This window comes from Nuphar pumila, chromosome 15 (assembly GCF_984573655.1).
Source record: "Nuphar pumila chromosome 15, dmNupPumi1.hap1.1, whole genome shotgun sequence".
Classification (NCBI taxonomy): domain Eukaryota; kingdom Viridiplantae; phylum Streptophyta; class Magnoliopsida; order Nymphaeales; family Nymphaeaceae; genus Nuphar; species Nuphar pumila.
In genome coordinates this window covers 85,610,670-85,638,585 of record NC_143263.1, presented here as the reverse complement: position 1 = coordinate 85,638,585, position 27,916 = coordinate 85,610,670, and positions in this window count along the sequence as shown.

Sequence of the window (27,916 nt, the reverse complement as noted above, 5' to 3'; positions counted from 1 at the left end):
ACAAATTTTTAGTAAAAATTCTGAATAAAAATAAAAAGTATTTTATGTAAATTTACCATATTAACTCAAAATATGAAACAAAAGAATTTCACAAAGCCAATTATACTTACTACGTATATATCCTCAGGGATATACACTCAAATAGTCAATGAGCCATAACTCACTTGCTAGACAAAATTAAAGAATTTCATAGAGCCAATCCGCTATGTATTGTTGAGACGAAGAGAATGATATATTTATTTTTTTTCGCAAAAAATATCGACGAAACCCCAAAAATGCGTGGGCCCCACAAAAATATCTTTTGGACCCTACATAAATATCTCATGAAAATATCAAGTGGGCCCCACAGGCATATGGATGTCATTATGTTACTTTGATCTTAAGTTTGAATCTTGGATCAGATGGACTATATGGATCAAACCCAGTCCACACATAGATCCAAGATCCTATAATTTTTTTATAAATAGGAGGAGTCCTTTAAAAAATTGCCCCCCCTCTCTCCTTACTTTTTCTCTAGCCCCTCTCTCCTCTCTCTTGGTTCTAGCCTAAACAAAGCCCACTTGAAGTGAGCTTGGACCTACCTAACCTAGTCTGAGCTCACCTGGGTCAAGTCAACTTGACCTACCAGGTTAGCCTTTCTCTCTCTTTCTTTGTTTTTGGTTTTAGCCTAGGCCAAACCCACTTAACCTAGATTGAGCCTACTTGAAGTGAACTTGAATCTACTTGACCTAGACTGAACCCAGTTGGGTCAAGACCCCTTGGCCCTGACTGGTTGACCTCCTCTACCTTTTCCTCGACTAGGTCCAACCCATCTGACCTAGCATAACCCACTTGAGGTAGGTTCGAACCCAGTTGAACCTAAACTAGGTTCAATCCATTTTTCACCTAGACCTCATCATTTTATCGTGCCGACAAGTTTTGCACGAGAAACTCTTTGTTGTGACTATATCGAATGTAAGGACGTGCCGACCATGACTTAGGAGTGCCTCAAACGCTGCACTGAGCCACTGCTCTTGATATTTGGTGGGTTTGCATGCCGTTCTCTCTTTTTCAAGTTATTTGGTGGATAAATTGTCGTGTACAATATAATTTTCCTTATCGTACATCTTTCTAAAATAATATCTGGTCTTGGTCTTTAGTTTATGCTCTCTAGGGCACCACAAGCTTGCTTCGGTGTTCACGTGCATACCCTTGCGACTATCGCTCGATATTTATGGTGAATTAAGTGCTATATAGTCTTAGTCCTTGATTTACGCATTCTAGGGCATTACAAGTTTGATTCGGTGTCCACCTGCGCATCCTTGTGACTACTTCTTTATTTACTATACATATATATGCAAAAATATACATATACTTTGCTTTACGTAATTTTACTTAGCCCGATGCATGGTTTCATTCACCAAGCCCTACTTTACACATTTTACTTTATCATCATGTTGTTATGTGCACAGACTCTCGCTTTATGAAATTTACTTAGCTCGATGAATGGTTTGGCATTGCTTTACTTACTTTACTTTGCCGTCACATTGTTATGTGCACATGCTTCTGCTTTTATTAAATATAACTATGCTATAATAAGCATAAAATGGTGACTGATCTTTACAGCCAAAGCGATTCTAAATGTCTTGCCTCATTCAAAATATTGTTTGGCGAAGAAACCTCTATTGAAAAAGTTTCAAATTTGCATAAAACTACATTTACGTAAACATCTAAGTCACCCGTATATGGCCTAACTAAGGCCTAGGTTTTCAATAAACTGTGAAAGATGCAAAGTACACACAATGGTGCACATCTATCCAAAAATAAATATTGCGATTTCTCCGTTAAACAGGGGAGATGCTAATTTTTTTGATGAGATACTCTCCAAGCTAAAAGGAACATCATGGTTTCCCTATTAAATAGGGGAGATGTTGCCAAAATTTCTAACTCGATGCTCTTTGAGCTAGAAGGAATGCAATGCTTTCCCCGTTAAACAAGGGAGATGCTGTCAAAATTTCTGACAAAATACTCACCTAAGCTAGTATGAATGACACAATGATGCCCTTGTTGTTGGAACCCTGCTTGGATGACTTGTTCCATTTATACCTTCAAGGGCACCAGAGTAGCTATTGTGCCTTGTTAGGCCAGTGCTTGATGCAACTAAATACATTAAGCAATTGATCTAAAGTAATCCTTGTTTATGCATGCCTCTGTGAAACACTGTACAATAATAATACTCGTAAGCGCCATTATGCCAGAGTTGGTTATCCATCTGCAGGTGATGAAGCGATCATGAAGGCCATAAATGTCAAGAGCGATGTTTGCATGCATATGAACAAAACATAACGGTAGTCATTGACCATACAAAAATCAACCCGTGCTTTAAAAAATTGATTGGGGTTGAGTTCATATTCATGTCATGCAGAATGCACTGGATTGCTTGCCTATTTGGCACTCAGTGTCCTAATAAGAAAGATTTTGCCATTGAACCCCTTCAGGACTTTATGCTCATCGAGGCAAACAATGATGGTACCTCCTCGAGTGACATATATGATATTATGAACCAAAAAGTTCAGGCGGTCTCTGGTCACTCAAAGGTTAGGAGGTTGAGATATCCTTAAGATCTAGGGATTGAACCCCACTACTGTAGTAGAAGGATGCATTCAAACTGACCTAATAGGAATTATCTCAGCATGAAAATTGTCGCTCCGCTATGGACAGAGTCACTCAGGTCTTTGGGGTATAAAAAAATATATAGTATAATAAACCCCCATATGGTTTTGTTGATGCTGAAGTCAAGCTTCTCCTGGGTACCAGGAGGTAAATGGTTAATATCGAAACAATATATTAGCTATAGGTATAATGATGAATGCATGAATGTACGTTAGTGTTACTCATGCATCACCTTGTGTAAGGTATTGATCTCGGTACACCGTTGGACTGATCAAGCAAAGGACCCAAAATGTATCCGCATTGCTAAGCTAGACTCAAGGAGCTTCTGCTTTGATTCATGGGATATCGATACGCTAAGTCGTGGAGACTTGAGCTACGTTGTTTCCAATTGCAGCCCTAAATTGAATTCTCATGTTTTCAAAGTATTATACTTGTTAGAATTAAAATGCTTTTCTATCAGACCAATAATGGTTCTGACCCCGTTTTATGTAGAATATAGGTACTAAACCTACGGTGTGATATGCAGAGAAGGGAAACATCGAGATCCATGGTTTCTCCAGACTGTGTTGGATATTTCGTTTACAAACCCCATTTTATCTAGTATTGTCTATTTGTAATAAATAACTCATTTTTGCTTGCTTAAATGAAATACTTTGGTGGACAATCAATGCTTGTCTATATACCTGTGACTTGCTCGACATCTTCTAAAATCGATGACTAACTATCGTCTAATTCTACTGCTAAAACCATTTCTAAATTTCACTTTAAAGAAAAAGGAAAGAAATCCATAAAATTTGGACAAAGTTTTGTTTTAGACTTCCAGGGCGTTACATTTTTTGCCTCAACAATGGTAGCAACAAAGGTTTTTAGACGTTTACTACGAAAAATGCAAGCTGAAATTTCTGCCACTTTGTAAGAAGTAGCCGCAAACACCAACCAAAAAAATGGATGAAGGGGTAGTTGTTATAATGATGTCTTCTATTTTTGAAGCATTTAAGGAAGGGGAGGTGAAGGGAGACTCAACAATAGAGCATTTATTTGAGCCATGCACTCACTCAGCGGTTGTTGGAGATGTATCTGAGCTACCTTCTCCCCTTGTTGCGATTGTGGTTGATAAAAGAGTAGAGGATGAATCACAATAAGGGGAAGACCAAGTTGCACAACAACCGGATGCTTCTTAGCAAGGGTTGGAAGCAATTGTGCATTGAGAGGATACTTTTCAACAATGGGAGAAGGCAACTCAACAAGGAGAAAACCGAGTTTCACAATGACAAGATGTTTCCTAGTCAGGGTTGGAGGCAATTATACAATAGGAGGACACTTCTCAACAATGGAAGAAGGCAACACAGTAAGGACCAGTGACATCACAGTAAGGGGCAAATGCAGAGAATAAAGTGCATGCTTCGAGGGTTTTCTCAAAGAGTGGAAGAATGTTTGTTGCTCCTGGACAAGAGCCATAAGCCAATGACAACCTTGTACATCGCTTCTTTTGGTTCCAAGCTCTCCTGAAGGACATGAAGAAAATGCTTGATGGTATGTATCTTCAAAGTTTCTTTGAGATCTCACCATAGAAGATCAGTCGCTCCCTCTTAGAGGTTGTTGTGAAGTTTTGAGATCCAAAAACCAACACCTTTCAATTTGGAGATATGGAGATGACCATCACATTGGAGGATGTGGCACAAATCACCAGATTGAAGTGTCACAGGGTGACAATGAGTGGTCAACGATGAGAAAATCACAAGCAGTTGGCTACCATGGTTTTGGGAACGACAAATGGTGCCTTTGAAGGAGAAAGGTTGAAGTTAGCATGGTTGAGGAATTACTATGACCCCATAACAGTGAAGAGGATGAGGGACAAACTATCATATACTGAAGGGAAGGCCAATAGTACCTATGAGAAGGATCTGAGAGCATTCTTGCACTACTTCGGTATATGCCTATTCATTGATAGCAGTGGAAAGTCGATCCATAGTTCCTATGTCAATCTGGTGGCAATCTTGGATTGCGTCGATGAATACGCATGGGGGCAACTACAATTGCAAACCTTTATGCCTCTTTGACTAGCATGAATGCCAGAAAAGTAAACTTGAGCGGCATGTTGGTTTTATTGGAGGTAGTTACTCCTTCATTGTATTTAAATGGTTGATTGAAGCTAAAATATTAGTTATTTAGTTGCATTTTGTATTTTTTTATATAATTTACTATGTTGTTATGCGCAGTAACTTAGGTATTTGCAAGGTTGGAGTTTTTGAAAGAGATAGAAGAAATTCACATATGGAGGAAATTCACACCGAAAATGATAGGTGTGAGGGCTAAAAAGGTCATAAAAATAACAATATTTGCGATTTTTAACAATAGTTGAATTTGAATTTTTTTAAGGCTTTTCAAGAAACGTATCATTTTTGTCATACAGTATAGTCATTTTTTGTTTCATAAATCCCCAATCCACTATAACGAAGTCCCTGCCCTTTGAGAGCCGGTCACTGGAGCCCAACAAACCTCAATATATATATCTTCCCTCTTTCAAACCATGCAGTGAACATTGCAAGTGTTTTTCATCACTTATTTTTCTCTAATATAGGGTATTTTGAAGCATCTGTGTATTCCATTTTGTAATCTTTATATGTTCTTTTGCATCTATTTTACATTGGTCTTTTGTTACACTCGATTTCCCATCGTCTTTCAATTCTATAATGAGGTTTCATGTTCTCTCTCTCTCTCTCTCTCTCTCTCTCTATATATATATATATATATATATATATATATATATATATATATATATATATATATATATATATATATATATATATATATGAGTAATGAGTCTCTTAGGCCCCTTTTTCGTTAGATCTTGTTAGGCCCTCAAAAAATCATAGTTTTAATTTTTTTTCTCACATCTAACATTGTAGATGTGATCTATAGGTTTTGTTTAGTCGGAACAGACTTTTGGATCATCAAAATCTGACCTATATACAAATTTTTTGGTGATCCAAAATCAATGGCTACAAAGGTACCCATTTTTTCCTGCTTATAAAAATATACTTTTTCATCAAAAAACATGACCCAAGAATCGATTTCCACTAAATCGAGCATGCTAAACACATCTAACGCTTGAGATCTATCATAAAACACTTAAAACCTATGGGGTAGAATAGGGCAGAATGAAAAATGGGGCCTAATATGTGCAATTTCTCTCTCTCTCTCTCTCTCGCTCTATATATGGTTTTTGTTTTATGATGTCTTTGGTAGCTTTTGATTGAGGAAGAGAAGAAAGAGTGGTGTTAAGTCACAATTTTAAGTTTAGGCTCTGTCCGAGGAAATACAAAAACTGAATTTCAAGAAAAATGAATTTTAAATGAGTTGTGGATTCCCTCTATTTTTTGGAAGCATAAATAACATTTTCAAGGATTCAGGCTTTTAACTGCTCCTGAGTCCTCACCTTGTTTGGTTGTAGGTGAGTGTAGTTATAAGTAAAGGTGGGCAACGAGTTGGGCAGCCCAGCCCAACCTGTCATGGACCGAGCTTGGGTCTATAAATTATGTTTAAGTTCAACCCGAACCAAGCCGAAATGTACTTGGCCACGGTTGGGCAGCCCAACCCATCCCATCAGGGGCCGAGCTTGGGTCTAAAAGTTAGGTCCAAGTTTAACCCGAACCAAGCTGAAACGGACTAGGCCATAGCTCGACTTGACCTATATATATATATATATATATATATATATATATATATATATCCTTAAAGGTAATTTCTCAGCGAGAGTATTTCTTGGAGAGATTTTCAAAAGTTGATAAATCTCGGGAATACCTCGAGAGTTTACAAAATTAAAAAATATAAATAACAACAAAAAAGCTAAAAAATAATAAGTTTTGCATTATTTTTCTTTTAAAAATATAAGGAAACATGTTTTAAAGGTCTTAAAATATAAAAAAAACAAAAAAATAGGAAATACAAACTTTAAATAAGATTTTTTTTTTAAAATATCACAATATTATCGTGATATTTTGTTTCTGGCAATATTTTGAAAATATCACGATATATTCTTGATATTATCAGCTACCTTGAAATAGTCGATAATATCATGATATTTTCAAAGTATCAACGATATCGATGACATTGATATATATAATATATATTATTATATATAATATAATATATATTATGCATATATAACATAATATATATTATATATAATATAATAAGACCAGCTCGACCCGATTAGGCCCCAGGTATAATAGGTGGGTTGTGGGCTGAGGTTTTCTCAATGGAACGGCTCAAACCTGGCTGTTGGGCCAACCCATCAAATTATGGGCTAGGCTTTGATTGGGCTAGTTGGGTCAATGGGTTGGGCTTCGATCATGCCGATTGGGTCAATGGACGGTCAACCCGTTTCCCACCCCTAGTTGTTAGCCTCTTAACTACACCATTATTGCAGTTAATAATGAGATAAAATAGGTGAATATATGATTTACTAAGGTAAAAAAATTGAACCATAAAAAATTTACGAACCCACTAGAATCCTTGTGATTCAAGGAGTTGTAAATACCTCCTCTTTATTAGAGGAGTTGAAATTTGAAAATTTTGGTATTTAGAGTTGGCTGACTCCCAATCGAGATTTACGTTTCCTTCCACTTCCCACTCCCAAGCACACTCTAAATCTGTTTAGACTTTGTCACATCATGTAACCATCTCTGACACCCTTCCAACTCCTCTGATACCCTTCTTCCAAATACAACCTTATTGTATTTGGCGGTCTTTGATTGGAGAGAGGAATAAAATGATCTTAAAATTCATTCATTAAAAGAAGGAAAAATTTTAAATACACAACAAACTTTTTAAGGTTTAATTTTAATTACCTACAAAAGGTTTTTTTTTGGGTTAATCAAATGTCACCTAGATTAGTTACCACCGATAACCTATGTTAGTTATCTAATTTTTTTTAACAAAGAAAGCTATGGTTAGGCACACTGCTACCAGTTATACAACTATACCATTGGGATTCAAACTTGCAACGTCCCAACACAAGGTGACATGCACTAACTGCTCCTGCCAGACAAGTGAAGCATTGATTAGTTATCAATTAGAATGACAAATATATCCATAAAAAGTTAGTGATAATTTTTTTTTCAAACAAGAAAGCCTTTTTTGATGAAGAAAGCTGGAGTTAGGCAGATCTCCATGAGTTATTCAACTCACATTGTAAGATCCATGAATTTTTTGTAATATTTTGAGTTAAGTATATGAGGTATTTTACATATATTCATTGTTTTGACCTAAAGATACGAAACAAAGAAATTTTTATGAGCTAACTATACTTAGGATATGTACACGTATCTCCTTGATGATTTTCGTCAGAAAAGTTTGGAGAACCATGCTGACTTTGTTAAGCGAAATAAGAGGTATTATATGAACCAATCCGCTTAGTCTCGATGAGACGAAGTCTATGAAAACTTTTGTTTTTTTTGCAAAAAATTAACGATGATCTCCCGAACCATGTGGGCCCCATAAAATATTTTGCGGGTCATACAAAAATATCTTGTGGGGACACCAATATCATTTAGTTACTTCTTTCTTAAGTCTCGTGACACCTTAATGACCATTAAAGCTTTTGGATTTGGATCTAGATTAGATCTGACCATATTCAGACTCATGACCTATTTGAAAACTATAAATAGAAGTGAACCCTCTTTAAAAATCAGATTTTCAAGGGTTGGTTTCTCTTCCTCTTCTTTGCTTCTTCCTTTATTTCGTGCTTTCTTGCTTTGGTCGACACCACCATCCACCATTCACCACACCGATCTCCACCTCCCACCACCGGTGACCAGCACCATGTTCTCACTGGCCTTTGACTAGTTAAACTCTCTCTCTCTCTCTCTAGTTTTTGTTTGTCAGCAACAATGACTGATGCCATTGCCTTCCACCTCTTCTTCTTCTTACCGTTTTCGGCTAGGCCGAGCATTGCCCAACCATTGCGGTTCTACTGCCATTTCCCTCTATCTCTTCTCTATCATTTTCTGGCCAGGCTAAGCACAACCCGGCTGCAGCGGTTCTGCACCCCCTCTCTCTCTTTTCTTGGTCGTGACAGTTGGCTAGGCTGACTAGGCTTGGCTGCTGCTCCCTCTTCCACTCACTTGATCCTCTTTTGGTTCAGCCAGCCAGTCTTACCGGACTGGTTGTGAATCCACATCTGCCCCTCTCCTTGGATCTGTTTGTTGTTGCAAACCTGACCAAGTTCATTTACTTTAAATTTTTACCAAACCTACTTGGCCTTGACTGAGCCCACTTGGGGTGAGCTTGAACCTAGTCAAGAAGGGTTGACCTTAACCACCTTTCAAACCTAGGTCTAGGTTTTTCATATTCCAAACTAAGCTCAAACCTAGTTTGTCGAACCTACCTTGAGCTAAGCTAGGTCTAACCCGGTCTTTGCCGATTTATCTTTCTCTTTTGTCGCTCTTTTTATGAGCCAAGTGCATGAGGGTGCACGTCGTGAGTCGGCACCACCTCCACCACTATTTCTTCTCTTTTCTACCTGCTTTTATGTGAACTGACCCATTCATGAACGTACCGAATGAGAATACATGTCAGCCATGACCCAGGAGCGGCCTTACGTTCAGGCTGTCTCATTTACGAATAATGAGGCATGATTATATGTTGAAGACACCAATATTAATGTGTTAAAATTCATGCTTCATATGCGACATAGTTACCCATTGTATGTCTTTCTAACCTCACGCATGCACATGTACGCTCACTTGCATCCTTGTCTAGCCCCCTTGTGTGAAGCAAACACATTCTTAGATGGCAAAGTGCTGATGACACCTACATTTACCTGCTTGTTGCTATGCTCGATATCTTACACAAAAAATGAGTCTTAGCCCTTGGTTCATGCCATCTAGGCCACTGTGTGCTTGCGTCGGTGTCCACTTGTGTGTCCTTGCGACTACGTCCCCACTTATCTGATACATATACTTTGTACTTTTCTTTTGTAATCTAATTAGACAGGCATGCTATTCCGTACCCAGGCCATGCATTTGTTTGGGCATGTATGCATTTCTCGTATACTGCCATCCTTATTCTATGATTACATGCACATCTATTTGGGTGTGTACACATTTTCGTGCATCGCCATACTTTTACGTAATACTTATGTGTTATGTGTATAGGCACAGTATATACTATACATATTTATTTGGCACATACACATTTAGCGTACCTGCTCTGTTTAGTAAATATAATTGCATAATAGTAGCATATATGTATAAGATACGTATGATGACTGATTCTAAGTCCTCAAGCACTTTAAATACCTCTATCCTGCATAAAATAATGTTTGAAAAAGAAACCCCCAAGTGAATGGTTTTGGTTTTACGCAAAAGACTAAAGGGCTTCAAGTTTTTTACGTAATCACTTAAGTCACTAGTTCGAGGCCTAATTAAAGCCAAGGTTTTCGATAAACCATAGAAGATGCAACGTAAGCACAATGGTGCACATCTATCCATCAAACGTAATTTTTTTTTTGTTTTGTTAAGGCATTACGATATTGAATTTTTCACCTCAGTCAGCGAAGTGCTTGCACAAGCTAAGGATGCTCGAGCAAAGATGGCATGACTATGCCTTCGTATAAACATATTATGTTTGGGACCCCATCTTAGATGGCTTGGTCTAATCTACCTCAAATAGGGATGATACTTTTAAGTGCCGCAGTGCCAGAGTAGTGGATCTACCTCGAGCAGGCAAAATACTTGTAAGCACCATTGTGCCAGAGTAAGCTCTGCCTAAATTAGGTGAAGTACTCGTAAGCGCTGCTGTGCCAGAATAGTTATTGCGCCTCTTCAGGATGGTGCTCATAAAGGCTAATAAAGCTAGAGCAATCGATCAAAGATGATTGCATCATATGCATGCTTATGTGATTCACTGTTTTAAGAGAGGTACTCGTAAGTGCCACTGTGACAGATTAAGTTATCTACCTAAATAGGTGAAATGCACATGAAGGCCAAAGGTGCCAAGAACGATGTCTACATTCATATAAACAAATGTAATGATGGTTGCCTCCCACACGAGTAAAAGCTTGTGCTTCATAACTAATTGAATTGGGTTGGGTTCATATTGCCTTTCGTGCATGATGCACTGGTTTGCTAAGAGGCACTCGATATTCTTATAATTAAAATTATACCATTGAACCCATTCAGGACTTACACTCATCGTGAAGATGATGGTGATACCACTCAAGTGATATATATTATTTTGGACCAAAGTGTTCAATGATCTTCTATCATTCGGAAGTTAGGAGGCCAAACTGTCCAATAGTCTTAGACGATAGACCCAACTACTACAGTAGCAGGATGCATTCAAAACAGCCTTATTATTGGGTTCTTTTGGCAAGAGTGCCACCCTACTTTGGACAGGGTCATTCAGGCATCTAGGCATAAAAATACCTAGCATGAAAGTTACCTAGATGTTTCATCTGATGCTGAGGTAGGTTCTCCCATATACCAGGGTATGAACTAGTATTTATTGAAATGATGCATTAGTTGTAGGTTTACAAATGAATGAATGCACATTAGTACTATTCATGCATCATCTTATGTAAAACACTTGTCTCTGTTGGACCGAAAGGGTAAAAGACCAAAGTTGTATTTGCATTATTAAGATAAGCTCATGCTTTGGTGCATGGGGTACTTGCGAACAATATTACGCTAAGTCATGGAGATTTGAGATACGATCCAAAATGAATGGTTTCAAACTGCGGCCTTTGAGTGATTAATTGTGTTTTAACATATTATACTTATTTGAAACTGAAATGCTTTCCTACCAAACTGGAATGATACTGATCTCATTTTTGAGAAATCTAGGTAGTTGACTTGTTGTGTGAGGTACATAATAGAGTGACATCGAGATCTAGGGTTTCACCAAACTGTTACTTATGTTTGTTCATAGACTCTGCTTATTATAGTGCTGCTTTACTAAGTAGTACCGTTTTGTAATAAAGACTTGTAAATAAAATATTTTGGTTTGTTTAAAGTTTAAGTATGTTGTTGGATACATAATTATGATCGCTCGGCGTTTTCTAAACCGATGACCAACCATCATTTTTTCACTGCATTAAAAAAAATAAGTATGAAATTTTGACAAGTTTTGGTTCTGAAAATTCGGAGTGTTACACATACCATTGGGTTTGAACTTGCAACGTCCCAACACAAGGTGACGCGCACTATCTGATCCTACCAAACAAGGAAAGCCCCTATTAGTTCAAATAAGAGAGCCTTAATTATTAGGAAACCTATCCTCATTTAACCATGTTTTCTCACTTCCCTAATTTATTGACTATTCTCTCTTTCTCTGCACTTCGGCTACCATGAGCCTGGGGATCTTTTTTCCATCACAATTTGGCCTCATATATAGCATCTCTTCTCTCTTTTTTTTAGAATGAAGTAAAATATTATTAGAAATCTAAATAGATGATAAGAAATCGTCTAGAGGAAAACAACTTACATGAGCAAGGTCCTATCTGACAGAACCCCATCCAAGAAATGTCATTCTTATGCCATACTGCGCGAGCAGAATGATAAAGGTCTGACTGTATAGCATAGAGCACAGTTTGTACATTAGATATTTTGTCATTAAGGAGTCTCCTATTGCGTTCCTTTCAGATACAGAGACAAGCCAACACTTCCAGGCCCAATGCCATTTCTTAGAAAATTTCATAAAAGGTGGTCCTAGGACGAGTGACCTGAAGCAAGACTCAGATGTTAGCTCCATTGGTAGGTTCGGCCAAGCTGACTTAAACAAAAGCTGGACGAAAGGGCAGAACCAGAAAAGATGAATGGCTGACTCCAAATCCATTTCACATAAGCAACATCTATTTGCAAGTTACCCCTGCCCAATTCACAAGAACCTTAGTAGGACCTTTGCCGCCCGAGAAAAAAATAAAAAGTATTTTATTGAGTCTTGCTTCAAATTTCTTTGGAAGATAAAATAACGTAAGGTGATGCTGTTCTAAACTATTCAGGATGTGGCAGATTTGTGTAGCCCTGGCCGGCTTGGAAAGATAAAGGCCATGTCAAGAATCAATTCTAGATCGATTTTTATCCTCGATAAGTCATACGATGGACGCTTTTGCAGAATTCTGAAACCCAAATAATCAAGAGCGAGGATCGATTGGCTGCAGCCAAAAAGGTTTTCTGCAAGACGCACCTCGCAGAGGGGAGCGTTGAAGACCACAAGCTTGCATTTATTTTTGCTGATTTTGATTCTCGAAACAGTTTTCAAAGCTTTTAGAAGCAGCCATACATATTCTTGTCATTTGAGCAGAATTTGCAGAACCAAATAGGACTACATCATCCGCATATTGGATGAGCGACAAGTTCCCAAGATTATCAACAGGGAGCTGATCGATGAATCCCAACGCCATGGCCCTTTTGAAAATAACACTGACAGATTCACTCACAATGTTGAAGAGGAGAGGAGAGGAGGCCTTGCTTCATATTGAAAAAATGGCCATGCACTCCATTAACCGAGAATACTATTTGCACAGTGAAAACTAATTTCATAATCCACTTAATAAAAATGGTTGGGAGAGCCAAATCCCTCAGGCATTGGTGAAGGAACTCCCCCAACTTACCATGTCAAATGCTTTAAAAATATCAGTTTCAATAAGAAAAAAGGTGACTGCTCCATAGAATGAACAATTATGTTGGCAATAAAGACACTGTAACGCAAATTCTGACCTTTTAGAAAGGCCGATTGTCCCGAGGATATAAGAAAATATATTTTTCAGCCAATGGCAAAATAATGAATTTAAGAAGCAAACATGGTAAATTATATCTGATAAAACTATAATGTTACCGTAATATAAAGTAGAAATATTGCATAAAGGTGGAGACCTATTTAGTTCTAACTTGGATGTAACCCATATCGTCCATTGTCTGATACCGAAACATACTTTATTTGGGCATGAAAAGGAAGAGGTTTCAACAATTTTTGGTGAATCTTGAACGATGTTTAGATAGGCCTATAAAAATCCATGGTTTTTTTTCCTAATGTTTGAGTTAGATTTGGATCCAAATCTAAACATGTTTTCAAGAATACCAACGTACTTTTGGGTTAAGGTTTGACTAAGCCCATATATTCAGTGCTTTCTATTGCTGATATCAAGGGTAGGACTATCAATGGCTTTGGGTTGTATTCGCGACCTGAACCTAAACTCTCAGGTAAGGGATCAAAACATTACCTCAACCCGACCCGAGTAATGAGCGATTTAGTTTTGGTTATGATTTTTAGTGAATATCCAACCTGACCTGGCTTGACTCGATTGTTTTTTTATTTCTATTAGAAGTACACTCTTTAAATTCTAAGGATGGATTATATTTTATTGACCCAACAAAACTGAATTTTTGAAAATGGGTCTATAATTGGATCTAGATCCAACTCAAACAACACAAAGAATTCATGGATTCATATGGGATAAGCTCATATTCAATATCCATATTTATTCCGAAAGTCTTGCATGCATTTGCTAAAAGGGCAAGATAATAATTATGAATTATGAGAGGTCAAAAGGTAAAGGTGATTAGACTTTCGAATTAAAGCTAAAACAATAATTTTAATCATGAGGAGAGGAAGCTCCAAGGTGCAGTTCAATGGATGCAAGGGTAAAATAGTAACTTTCAGACAATGGTTAGAGTTAACTGGTCATAAATAGGTGACATTTGACTAACAGAGACAAACCTTTGGTTTATAAATGAAAATCCCATTAGTTTGATGCACAAATGAATTAGACCCAAAAGAAGTTTGGTGCGTATTTGAAAATTTTCCAAAGGAGTAGAGAGGGGGGGGGGGGATTAAGGTTATGGAACAAAATTCTATATGCATATGCTGTGGAAAGTCTCATGTATACTCAGGTATGTACATGTCTAGATTTAGCATTACATTGTTGGGATGTTAGGCAGATATCTTAGTAACCCAGATATGGATCATTGGAAAGCAGCCAAACGGGTTATGCAATATTTGCAAAAGAACAAAAGGTTACATGTTCACATACATAAAGTTAGATCAGTTGGAGATCATTGGGTATTCTGATTATGATTTTGTGGGATGCCAAGACAGTTACAGATCCACGTCAGGCTATATTTTTTTGTTGGCTGAGGGAGCTATTTCTTGAAGGAGTGCCAAGCAGACACTCATTGCTTCTTCCACCATGACAACAAAATTTGTGACTTGTTATGAGGCATCCAACCATGAGATATGGCTACGTAATTTTGTCACAAGGCTGCATATTTTAGATAATGTTGAAAGACCACTCAAGTTATTTTGTGACAATAATTCAGCAGTGCTATATTCCAATAACAACAATAGCTCATCGAAGTCAAAGCATATTGACATTAAGTTTCTTGTTGTTAAAGAAAGAGTGCAGAATTGTCAGATATCAATAGAATATATTAGCACAAACTCTATGATTGCGGATCCACTTACTAAAGGTTTACCACCCAAGGTCTTTCACGAGCATACTGCTTGTATGGGTGTTTTATTATTTTATGATATGCTGGTTTAGTGGGAGTTTGTATTTAGACATTTTATGATATAATAAAGTTCACTTTCGCCACTTTGGTATAAAATTAAAGTTTCAGTTTTATTCTGTACTCATTATGTTGTGATTTCACTAAAGTTTTCAAGAAAGACCAGTTGAAAACAGGCATGTTTGATCACAATGCATGTAATTTCCATGCTTCACATCCATACTTGATCCATGTCATTTAGTTGTGTCAATATACGTGATCATTGATGGGTCCAATTATGTTATTTGTAATAAAGACTGCTTTGGTTCTATGTTGACATAATCAATGGACCGGATTGATAGAGATATCAATTGAGAAGACAATATTTTTGAGCTCAAAAGGTTACAATGTATGATTATAAGGTTATGTATGTGGCCCAAGTGCGAGATTGTTAGAAAATTGTGTGGGCCTACATAGGTTAAACTACACATTGTAAAGTTGTCCTAGGTTTGGTCCCAGTTCAAGTGATCCAATCAGGATGAGCACTGTGGTATCTCATATGATATGGTAAACTATGTGGAGAGACTTGCCCTGTCTACAACTCTGTTGGGTTGAGTTGGAGACAGACTCCTAAATACATTAGGTTATGGTCTTCAAACCTTATATATAGGCCCTCCCTCTTCAGATTCCTCATAAGTCAGAAAGAGATTCAACCTCTCTCATTAGGTTTAGAGAAAGGAAAAGGGCCAAACATACAGGTTCTGGAAGATCATACCCGTCAACGACCAGCCAGAGCACTATGGATTCAGGTATCACTTTCGCTTTTAGTTTTATTCTATTTTTTATTTTGACGGTTTAGCCAAAACATGTATTCGATCCTGCTTTAGTTTTCGATGAATTTTTTAACCCAACAAGACTAACTTGATTATTTACAAACTCGGTATTGCATGAGTTTGTTTTTTTATTATTTTCTTCATTCAATATATCCCTGCTTTGCAAAAACAAAAGGTCCTAATCGTTGTTTGGATAATAAGCAGCTAACAAGTAAATTCCCTAGTTTTTAATAATTGTTGCTTGGATGATAGTTCACCTATGTTGCAAAAATGGACCATGCCAAATGCATCCACAAGGCTAGATTTACAAAAAAACCTATGAAATTCTTAGTTCATACCAATTTATATTAGAGTAACTAAAATATATAAACCAGTGAAATATGTAAACTGGCATGCACAAAGATTTTTATAGTTTATTTATTTCTAAAATTTCACTGTACCAATGCAACTTGGATGCATGGTTTTATAGAAACATACTCTTGGATCATCTAATTACGATGTATAAGAAGGATCTTTTAAGGCTTAAAAACCAGTGGCTCAAATTTTTTGTAAATATACAAACTAAAAAAATGAAAAAACAAGCATAAACCTTATATATACAGGTAAATTCAGATGCTAAAATGAAAACTCACATCTCTTAAAGTTGACTTCATTAGAAAGTCTATCAATTTCATAAAGTTTTCATGATTTCTGTATCGAAAGTATACTTTCGCAACTATAAGAGCGAAACTCTTGACGAAATTCACACAATGGATTTTTGCAAGGATTGTCACGATTTTAGTACTATATATACAAAAATCATGAGGGATTTTTGCATCAAATATCATACAAAATTAGTGTTTTCCATGAAAACATTGTTCAAAAAAATAGGCGATGATTAATTATCATCAATTATTTTTCTTATAACGATGATAATTTGTCATCAGCTATATTACTCTATATAGCCGACAATAACAATCGTCGGTTGCATTACTAATACTGATGATAAAGTATCATTGACTATGTTAGTTTAAAACCGACGATAAATGTCATCAGCTATAGAATTTTAAGCCGATGATAATTATTGACGGCTATTGACACCAAGATTTTTATAGTTTTTTTATTTATTTATTTCTAAAATTTCACCATACATATGTGATCTAGATGCATGGTTTTATATAAATAGACTCTTGGATCATCTAATTATGATGTATAAGAAGGATCTTTTAAGGCTTGAAAATCAATGACTCAGATTTTTCGTAAATATACAAACAAAAAATCAAAGAAAATAAAAAAATAAACACAAACCTTATATATAGAGGTAAATTCACAGGCTAAAATGAAAACTCGCATCTCCTAAAGTCGACAACATGCGAAAGATCGTCAATTCCACAAACTTTTCATGATTTTTTGCATCAAAAGTACACTTTCACAACTACAAATGTGAAACTCTTGACGAATCATCACTATTTTTTTGGTAGGTAATGACCTGTTTTCTTGTAGTGACTCCTTCCTCGGGTCATATTGATGAAAGTTGTTTTGATCAAATCAGACCCTTTAGATGTGTCTTACATCACCCATTTAATGAAGATCAACACTTGAATCTCCAAAATCCAAAATGTATGCAGGATTTTTGGTGATTCAATAATCCACGTGAAAAACAGGAAAATTTTACGATTGAAATTTCTTTTTTTTTTTACATTAAAAACACGAGAGTCGATTCCTATTAAGTTGACCCTGCTGAAACCATCTATGGGTCAAATTTGACCAAACGAACTAGAATCAACGATATACAAGAAGGGTTATGATGATGGGGGATGAATGGAACGGGGTTGCTAGTTTGTAGGTTTGTATTAAAGCATTTATAATTACTACTACTATTTTTTCTTTTTTGGATAGGCCAAGGTCTCACTGATCACACATTAACAAGCCTTAGGTTGGTAAAACCCTCAAGGTCCCCTTTGCCCAAAGGTTACACCAAGCTTGGAACTTATATCAAGGGACATCCTCCATGGGTTTCTTCCTGACATCCTGTCAACTTGGTGATATTCACAAATCACCCTTACTAGAGACGAATAGAGCACTTTTGAGCTACTACTACTATTAAGATTACATCCTGATCATTATTCTCTCACCTACATCATCATCGTTATCGATGCGAGAGCAGAGCTGTGTACAGTTTGGGTCTATAAGAGATCCATTTAGATCCAATTTCATTTATCGTTATTTGATTTTGCAAGGTTTCAATATTTTTAGATCAATCTCAGCCTCGTTCGACTACCAACCACTGGACAAGGTCGGCTGGTGGGCACCTGGTCCACTAGTGGTAAGTCTCTTGTCGTTGCTGGCAGGAGAGGGATCCCACATGATCCTCATGGGTGGGGTTCCCCACCCATGGGGTGTTGACCCTCGTGGGTTCTCCCATGATGTGAGAACTGGAAAAACTGATTCATTGAACTAGTTCAATCGAGAAACCATGTTCCAAACTGGTTCATAGGCATCGAACCCAAAATGCCATGGGTTTGGGACTGGTTCTGGGCCAAAACCCATCGATTCCAACCTGGGTGAACCCTAATTCATATTTAGAACCCCCGAGTTGAATCCAACAAACTTGTTTTGGTCCTAATACATTAAATTAAACCAACAACCAAGTCTAATGAGATCCAAATGAAACTCCAGTCTCAATTCAGACTAGGTTAAGACTAGACTTAACATAATTTTGAGTCTTAACCAGACCTTTTATCCTTAAAACCCGATCCAGTATCCGACCTATCGTCCGATGATTCCTTATGTACCCAATCCATTTACAATCCAACCAAATCCTAACCCAGCCCACGAACCCAATTTTTGAGCCTAACCTAGCCTAAATCCAATTGCTATCCTATCCATTTAACCCAAAACACACCCAAGATTACTCGGATCCAATTGACGTGCATTTGGATATGAATGACACTAATTTGAACCAAGTGCATTCTAAGTTGAATCTTCCTAGTTTGGGCCATGTCCCAAACAAATACCCACTTGTTTGCTACATCAACTATCATTGGATCAGATCATCCCTTTGTGCTTGCTTGTGTTCCATGGATCATATCTCATCAATACCAAATTCTTAAAGTATTTACATAAAAAAATCATATTTACTAGCATTTGCAACACTTTGTTGTTTCCTATGGGTGAAGTAGAATTGGAAGTATAAGTGAGATATAGACTTGAAGGAAAGTCTAACTTGAGGAGAATGACACGAGCACAACAACATACACTTTGGGTACACAAGAGATCAATTTGAATTCAGTTTCCTTTTAAGTTATTTGATTTTTTTTTTAAATTCAAGTATTTTTTGTTATGTAATGAATCCATCTCACATCCAATCTAGAATTAGGGTTTCTTTGTTCCTTATAAATACTCGTTATAGTGATTATTAGAGGAGGGTTGATTGATTGAGATTTGAGATACCGTCATTAACTTTAGAATTATTTTATTATTGAGTTTCCTTTATTCTTGTTTTTTTGTAGTGCTACCTCTATAGAGTAGGGTAATGTAGATTTTTCTGCACCTTCTGATTTGAGTGTGCATCATCTCCTCCCTCCCCCTCTTTCTCTCTATATATAGAGTGATGTGTAGTTGCTCATTCATTAGGTGCTCAAACGAAGGTTACTCACTGAGTGTTCATCATGCGGTGTGATAGACAATCAACATCTTTTTTACACAAAAAGACTTTTATTGAGGCTAAAATAGCATCTGTAATAGTCTAAAAGTGCCTGCTTAGACTTTTACTGGTGCTATTTTAGCATCAGTAAGAGTCTTTTTGCGCAAAAAAGACAGTTGAATCCATGCCGTTCATCATGAGTGACCTTCGTTTGAGAACCGAAAGTGTGAGCAACTACCAATTTTTGTATTATATATATATATATATATATATAGGTGCTCACACGTTAGTTGCTAAATGAGCATGTAAATGGGTTTTTCAGTCTTTTTTCATTTTATTTATAAATTTTGACCATACAAATGTGATCTACGTACTTGATTTTATAGGGATCAGCTCTTGAAGCATTCAATTCCGACACATGTGTGGGTTTTTATAAGGCTAAAAAAATAATGGTCCAAAATCTTTGTAAATATTTGAGGATAGAAATATCATTTTTGTTTGTCGAAAACACATGATCCAGGTGTGGATTCCTCGTAAACCGACCATGCTAATACATTTATGGGGTCGGAACTGCAAGAAAAAATAATAAAAGGGCAGAACAACCCATTTAGCACGTATCATTTAGCGCCTAACGTGTTTGCAGCTACCAATTTCTCTCTCTCTCTCTCTCTCTATATATATATATATATATATATCTGTGGGCAGTTTTCAAAAATCGGGTTGACACTGTGATCCAAATGCATATCAAGCTTGTTTTCTCCGAGAGGTTTTCATAATAACGATGGTTTTAAGGTACATTTATGGTGTCCCCCCGAGCACACCCTATAAGAAAGTTTTCTTATTGTATCTAAGACATGTATTGTATGTTCACATGCTTATACACCACATACACATGCGTGCATGCAAGTTCGTTCTGCGTGCCCGCTGCTGCTTAATTCTTGCCACTACAAAGTCAGATTTCTGAGGACCCTAAAGAGCTTAGTAACTTTCAGACAATGGTTAGGGTTAACTCATGGACAAACTAACAACAGGTCATAAATAGGAGATACTTGACTAACAGTGAACCCCATTAGTTTGATGCAAATAAGAATTAGACCCAAAAGTTTGCTGTACCTGTGGATTTTTTTTAGAGTAGAGAGAGAGAGAGAAAGAGAGAGAGAGAGAGAGAGAGAGAGAGAGAGAGAGAGAGAGAGAGAGAGAGAGAGAGGCAATGCCTCACTGTCGCTTCAGCGACTAGAAACTTCGTGGCTACGGTCGGTGGCTAATGACTGGCGATCGATGTAAAAAAGAGATAGAAGGATTCTAAAGTAATTTCACTATATTTAGCCGCGGTCAGACTGTTGCAAACACAAACCAACATATTCAATGTAGATACATGTATACATGCACCACATGCACACACACACACACAGACAAACCTACAACTACATATACTCTCTTCTGGTCTTTTATGGCCACCTTATCGTTTTGCTCACTCACCATTATTGGTTTCATAGATCCCCACCTAAAAATGATAAACTTACATTAAGCGATGCAAACACTTAACAGTCTCAAAACCTCATCAAGCTGTTGATCTCAGGAACAGTTTGTCGCGCAACTTGATGCACTCTTGCACTCCAAAGATCGGCCATGCCAGGTCAAATTCACTGGCGGGTGTCTGGGCTTCCCATAATTAGCACTAGAGAACAAGTACTTAGTCAGCCAAAACCTCATTTTTGTGTACTAGATTGATAAGGCAGCAAATCAACGTCAATTATTATTAAGTACATAAATGCATGAACGTAGTCATATCCGTCTGCCTTGGCCAACATGTTCATGCACAAGCACCTTGACATGCACAAGCGTTTGTTAAAAAATGGATAGGTGGCCCAGACACTCTTATCACTTCACTCTTGGTCGTACAACCCAATTCACAAATCCACAGACGAATATGGAAAAAAATAATTGTGGACCTGCAACTTTGCATGTTCATAGACATGTTAAAAGAATTTGGTGCCCCCACACATTCTCTTTTAACCTAGGGCCCACAATTGTCTTGGTTCCCATAGACCCCTTCTCATTTTCATCCATACGTTTGAAATTTAGTTTTTATTCATAATGCACATGCTTATATGAGCCCCATCAACCAAAGATTAGTTGATAGACTAACTTGATTGTTTGCAAACTTGGTATTTCATGAGTTTTTTTTTTCATTCAGCATATCCCTGCTTTGCAAAAACAAAAGGTCCTAATCGTTATTTGGATAATAAGCAGTTAACAAGTAAATTGCCTAGTTTTTAATAATCGTTGCTTGGATGACAGTTCACCTAGCTTGCAATTCGGTTTCAGTCATCCCCATAAGTCATACCCCTTCCTCTGGTCATATTGATGCAAGTTGTTTTGATCAAATCGGACCCTCTAGATGTGTTCTACATCACTCATTTAATGAAGATCGACACTTGAATCGCCAAAATCCAAGATGAAAAACAGGAAAATTTTATGACTTAGAAAAAATTCCATTCAAAGGCAGCGATAGTGGCGTGTGATGAGGTATCACTCCCAACTATACAGAAGTTGCCGACTGTTAACAGCGTGAACATGGCAGAAAACAGGGTACATGGGACAGGATACACAATAATAATATTCATTCTTATTTTTGTGTTCACTCTCCCAACGATAATGTACCAAGCCATAAGAGAAGCACGTAAAGGAAGTCACCTTCCCCATAATGCTTTCTTAGGGAACCATTGTGCAGTGTGTATAAGGACGTCAAGCTGAAGGCACCATCACTAGAGAACCTCCATGTGACTTGGTCGTCCCTCTCCGTCGTAAGTGGGCCTAGGATTTGAGAGGTAAGTGCAATCCATTCTTCAAATACTGTATCCGATGGGTTCTGATGTAGTAACAAGGCCCAAGAGGCTTCGAATGGGTGACCAAACCTCAACTACCAGTGCATATTTCCTTCTTGTGGCACCATATAAATTGGCCATCCTATTATTCCTCTTACAAATCACCTGTAGCCACTTTGCTAAAAGTGTCTTATTAAACTTACACAAGTTATGTGTCCCCTAACTACCAAATTGTAATGGTCGTGAGATCAGGTCCCAACACACCAAGGAAGAGTAGGAGCCCTCCGATTTCCCCGAACAAATAAATCTTTGAAATATTCTAACAAGTTTTTTTTTTCTACCTTGTTAGGGATTCTAAAAATCTACATGAAGTGGAGGAGCATGAGTATGATATTGAATCTCATTAGGTAGATGCACCCCACCTTAGAGAGCAATCGCATTGCACAATTTTGTATCTTTTTGGTGACCCTATCTTCTAGGTGTGTCCAATGAAGCTCCTGAGAAATGCCAAAATGTAGTGGTAGACCAAGATACATCATAGGAAATGAGCCCAACTCACACTCAAAGATAGAGAAAGCCATCCTTTGCATGTCTCCCGTAGGATAACACTAGGATTTGGCTTTTCCCCATTCATATGCAAACTAGATATGTGTGTGAAATTCTTAATGATAATCCAAAGAACCCAAAGATTTTATTCCGATACTTCTCCAAACACCAAGAGATCAACAAATAGTAGGTGAGAAATGAAAATATTATTCGAAACTTTGCAGCCCATGAATTGACCATGTGCCTCCACCGAAGTGTTCATGACCGAGAGGCCTTCTAAGGCCATAATGAAGAGTAGTGGTGAGGTGGGATCTTCTTGGCGTAACCCCTGTTTTGGCTTAAAGAAATCACCCCTCTCCCCATTTATGGACACAGCTATGGAGGATGCGTTAAGTAGCACCTCAATCTAAGAGAGCCATTTATCACCACAATCCAATTTATCCATACAAGATAAGAGAAACCTCCAATCTAAAGAATCAAAAGTCTTCACCAAATCAATTTTCAAAACAAAGGATTTCTTACCCGAGGATTTGATAGAGTGCAATGCTTCATGTGCCAACACTCAAGTTTCATGCAACCTTTTTCAAGGAATAAATGCACTTTGGGCATTAGATATGAGTGGAGTGGACCCATGACAAGCTTGTGCCTTGATGCAAGAACTTTGGAGACAATCTTAAACATGGTGCCAACCAATGAGATTGGCCTAAACCTTTCAATTGTCTCGGCATATTCATCTTTTGGAATAAGAATAAGCAATGATTTACTCAATGAGTGAGGTAGTTTCACATTGTTGTGAAATTCGTCTATCATATGAAGAAGATCTCTCTTAATGAAATCTCATGTTTCCTTAAAGAATTCTATTGGAAAGCTGTCAAGACCCAGGGTCTTGCCATTAGGCAAACTCCATACTACTTTCTTAATTTCTTTTAAAGATAATGGTATGATGGTGGCCCTATGATGATCTTCGTTCAACATCTTAATGATCATATCTGATATATCATATAAAGCAAGAACCCTTGAAGAGAACCACTTTTTGAAAAAATTAGTTGCATTGAGGAGAATGTGCTTACCTTGGAATGTCGCTCCTCCAATTACCATTGATGGAATGTAGTTTGATCTCCTCCTATTAGAGGCGCACATGTGAAATGACTTAGTATTGAGCTCCTCTTACTTGATCCGCTCTTTGAAAAATTAGTTGCATTAGGGAGAATGTGCTCACCTTGGAATGTCGCTCCTCCAATTACCATTGATGGAATGTGGTTTGGTCTCCTCCAATTACCATTGATAGAATGTGCTCATCTTTATAATTTTTTTTGTGATTAAATTCATTGTATTTGAATTTTGGCAGATTTTACAATCTAGATAAAATCATGTCCATGCAGTCCAAAATTTGAACTCATGCATGATTGCTTATTTGGGTACCAAAAGCGGGTCCCACAGTTATGGTAGGTTTCAGAGGTAAACCTTGTTTGAAATTGACTTGTTCATATATTGTATATGAACTTAGTATGACGTAGAACTATACTTTGGCTTTTATGCATGATTCATATGCTTTTATGCATGTAGGATTTGTGGTTTATTTACATAGCATAGCATGAGTATTACTTGTATATGATGCTTTAATGTATTACATGATATGACTATGTGCACCATGCGGTGTGGTATGTATTATGATATGTTTAAATGTTATATTTGTGATGTAAGTTTTGAAAAATGAATGTACATTGGAAAGCTCAAAAGGTAGCTTCAGGTCTGTTGATGACCAATGTTTTGCCTTATTAAAGGTGATGCCCGAGCCCAAGTGAAAGGCTCTTAACCCTATGTGTGGTTTGATATATTAAAGGCATAATTTTGACTAGAGAATTAATGTAATAAACTAAAAACATAAATTGGTTCTCTTGTGCTTACAAGGAGAGGGTAAGTGGTATACGGGTGCTTCAGGGGTTACTTTATTGCCCAGAAGGTGGTTTCTCCTCAGCCTCAGAGTTGAGAAAAAATGCCTCACTTAGTATTATAAAGTATTGAAGATTAAGACTTCAGCTGAAGGAATTTTGATATATCAGGTTAAAGGTTTGGGTTTCTCTCTTGATGTTGGATCACCCCAAACTAGGGACTCGGGAGGTGTGCAAGGCCAGTTAATAAAACATGAGTTGTTTGAATATACACCTTGGGCTTTTGCCAATGAGTCTGGGTAGACTGTGTTGTACCCACAGTTTTTGTGTAAAAAGAGGAACGCAATTGTATTGTGCATGCATTGTAAAGCATTGCATTCATCATTTAAATAAGAAAAGATAATATAGATAAGAACCTACCCATGCATAAGAGGTGGCCTGGTATTTTGGTAAGATTATGCATTAATTAATTGTTCATGCATTGATTAATTGTTTATGCATAACTGGTTTTGTATTCTTAATTCTATATGTATCTGGATATAGATTGCAAACTTATTCTGAATGATTGAATATTAAGTATGAATATGTTTTGGTTTGACAACGTATGCATGAATGTATCTCTATCCTTAAACAACAGCATGATTATTGTTTTAAAAACATGTTTGATGTATGCTTAGTTTTGTATGTGATTCATTGTTAGTGTTTATTCTACTAGGGAGTTTGACCCATATATGATACCTACATAGGTGATTAGTAGACATGTTGGAGCGATGGCAGGATGCTATTTGAGTTCTTAATTTGTTTGGACAGCTATTATTATTTAGGTTGTTTAAACTTTGATTTATAAACTTGTGGATGATGATTTTAAATAAGAGATGCATGTTATAATTTAGTTTTTTGTTGTGTACCTATAACTCACCAAGGATTGTTAACCAAATGGGGTTTTTGATGTATCTTTATTTCTTACAATAAAGGATTGATTTTAACAAAAAAAAAATTGTCATGTTTTTGGGTTAAAATTTTAGGGTGTTATAGCTTCTTTGTTCCCTAAAAATACTCATTATATATATTATTAGAGGAGGGCTGATTGATTGAGATTCGAGATATCATCATTTGCTTTAGAATTATTTTATTATTGAGTTCCCTTTATTCTTGTTTTTTGTAGTTCTACCTCTATAGAGTAGGATAATGTAGATTTTTCTGCGCCTGATTTGAGTGTGCAACATCTCTCTCTTTCTCTCTCTCTCTCTCTCTCTCTATATATATATATATATATATATATATATATATATATATATATATATATATATATATATATATATATATATATATATATATGAAACACTAGAATATGAGAACTAATGTGTGAACCATAATTTTCATGGATTTTTTGTTCTTTTGTTTTGAATCTAATTGTACAGAATGCTTGGTTTTATAAGAATCCACACTTGAATCGTCTGATGCATAAACAAGATTTTTTTAAGGTTTTAAAATCAATGGCTCATAATCTTCATAAATATTCAAGCATTCAAAAATCACATTTTGTCATTGACAATACACGATCCAATGGTTGATTCCTTCCAAATTCACCATGCCAAGCACATCCACATGATTGGATTTTCAAAAAAAAATGTTGAAAATGCCCATATTTCTAGTTCTCATATTCTAGTGACTATATATATTAATAGTCACTAGAATATGATAACTGAAATACGAGAACTAGAAATATGGGCATTTTCAACATTTTTTTTGCAAATCCAACCATGTGGATGGGCTTGGCATGGTGAATTTGCTTGGAATCAACCATTGAATCATTTATTTTTAATGAAAAATATGATTTTTGAATGCTTGGATATTTATAAAGATTATGAGCTGTTGATTTTAAAGCCTTAAAAAAAATCTCGTTTATGCATAAAAAACTGAATGATGAGGAAGGAATTGTCAAGTGTGAATCTTGGCCTTCTTAGAAATAACAAGCTGTTACAAGCGATAATGAGAAAAACAGTAATAATTAAAGTCATGGTACGCCAATTTTGATAATCCCAAGAATGTTTGGAGAGCCATCTTTGATGATATTTTTTGGTTAGGGATAGGGATGTAAACGGGCCAGATTCAGGTCGGATCTAGGCATTACCATCACTGACTTAATAGGATTTGGATAGATAAAATAAAATAAAACCCGGATGCGATTGGCTTAAAACCTGGTATTTACACTAAATCTGGGTTGGGTTTTTAGTGGCACTCAGGTTTTAGTCAGCTTCGGGTTTGGGTTTGAAAGCAAAACTTAATACAAAACCTGGATCCAATTATAAATTGGATCCTTATTTGGTTACCAAACATCTAACAGACTTGGATTTGGGTCGGGTGCCTGTTGACATCCCTAGTTAGGGATAGTAATGGTGACGATTACTTTGTATATCTCCACATTAAAGATAAGATTTTTGAGAAGGCACATCAATTTCCTAAATTTGTTCTCGGCAACTATGGACGCTCCACTGTATATGTCTTGTTAATGTTATAGGGTGATGCATAGCTTTACTTCTTTTTTTTCACACATATGAATACTAATAGGAGAAATTGATAGTTGGCAAAACAAGTGCCACTTACATATCTCATGAAATGCTGCAGGCAGAGAGAGAGAGAGAGAGAGAGAGAGAGAGAGAGAGAGAGAGAGAGAGAGAGAGAGAGATGTATTCTTCATGTTCATGAATTCTTGCTGTCCTAAATCCATATGACGTTTAACAAAATGAACAACTAACATGCATGGGAGATCTTTGTTTTTTTTTTCTTTTACTTTCTTACTGGAAAGGACAGAGGACCAAGCATTCCACCCTCTGGCTAAGATAGTTGTTACCATCAAATCTACAAGTCAAACTGATAATAATTTGAAATACAAGAAATCAGAGAAATGGAAACCTACTAGCATACCAACTCAACCCACTAAGAATTTTCTGGTAGTTTTTTGAAATTCTGACCTTACATATGTATTCAACATGATTGATTTACACTACAAGAAATCTGTGGATTAACGACGGTGATAATTCGTCGC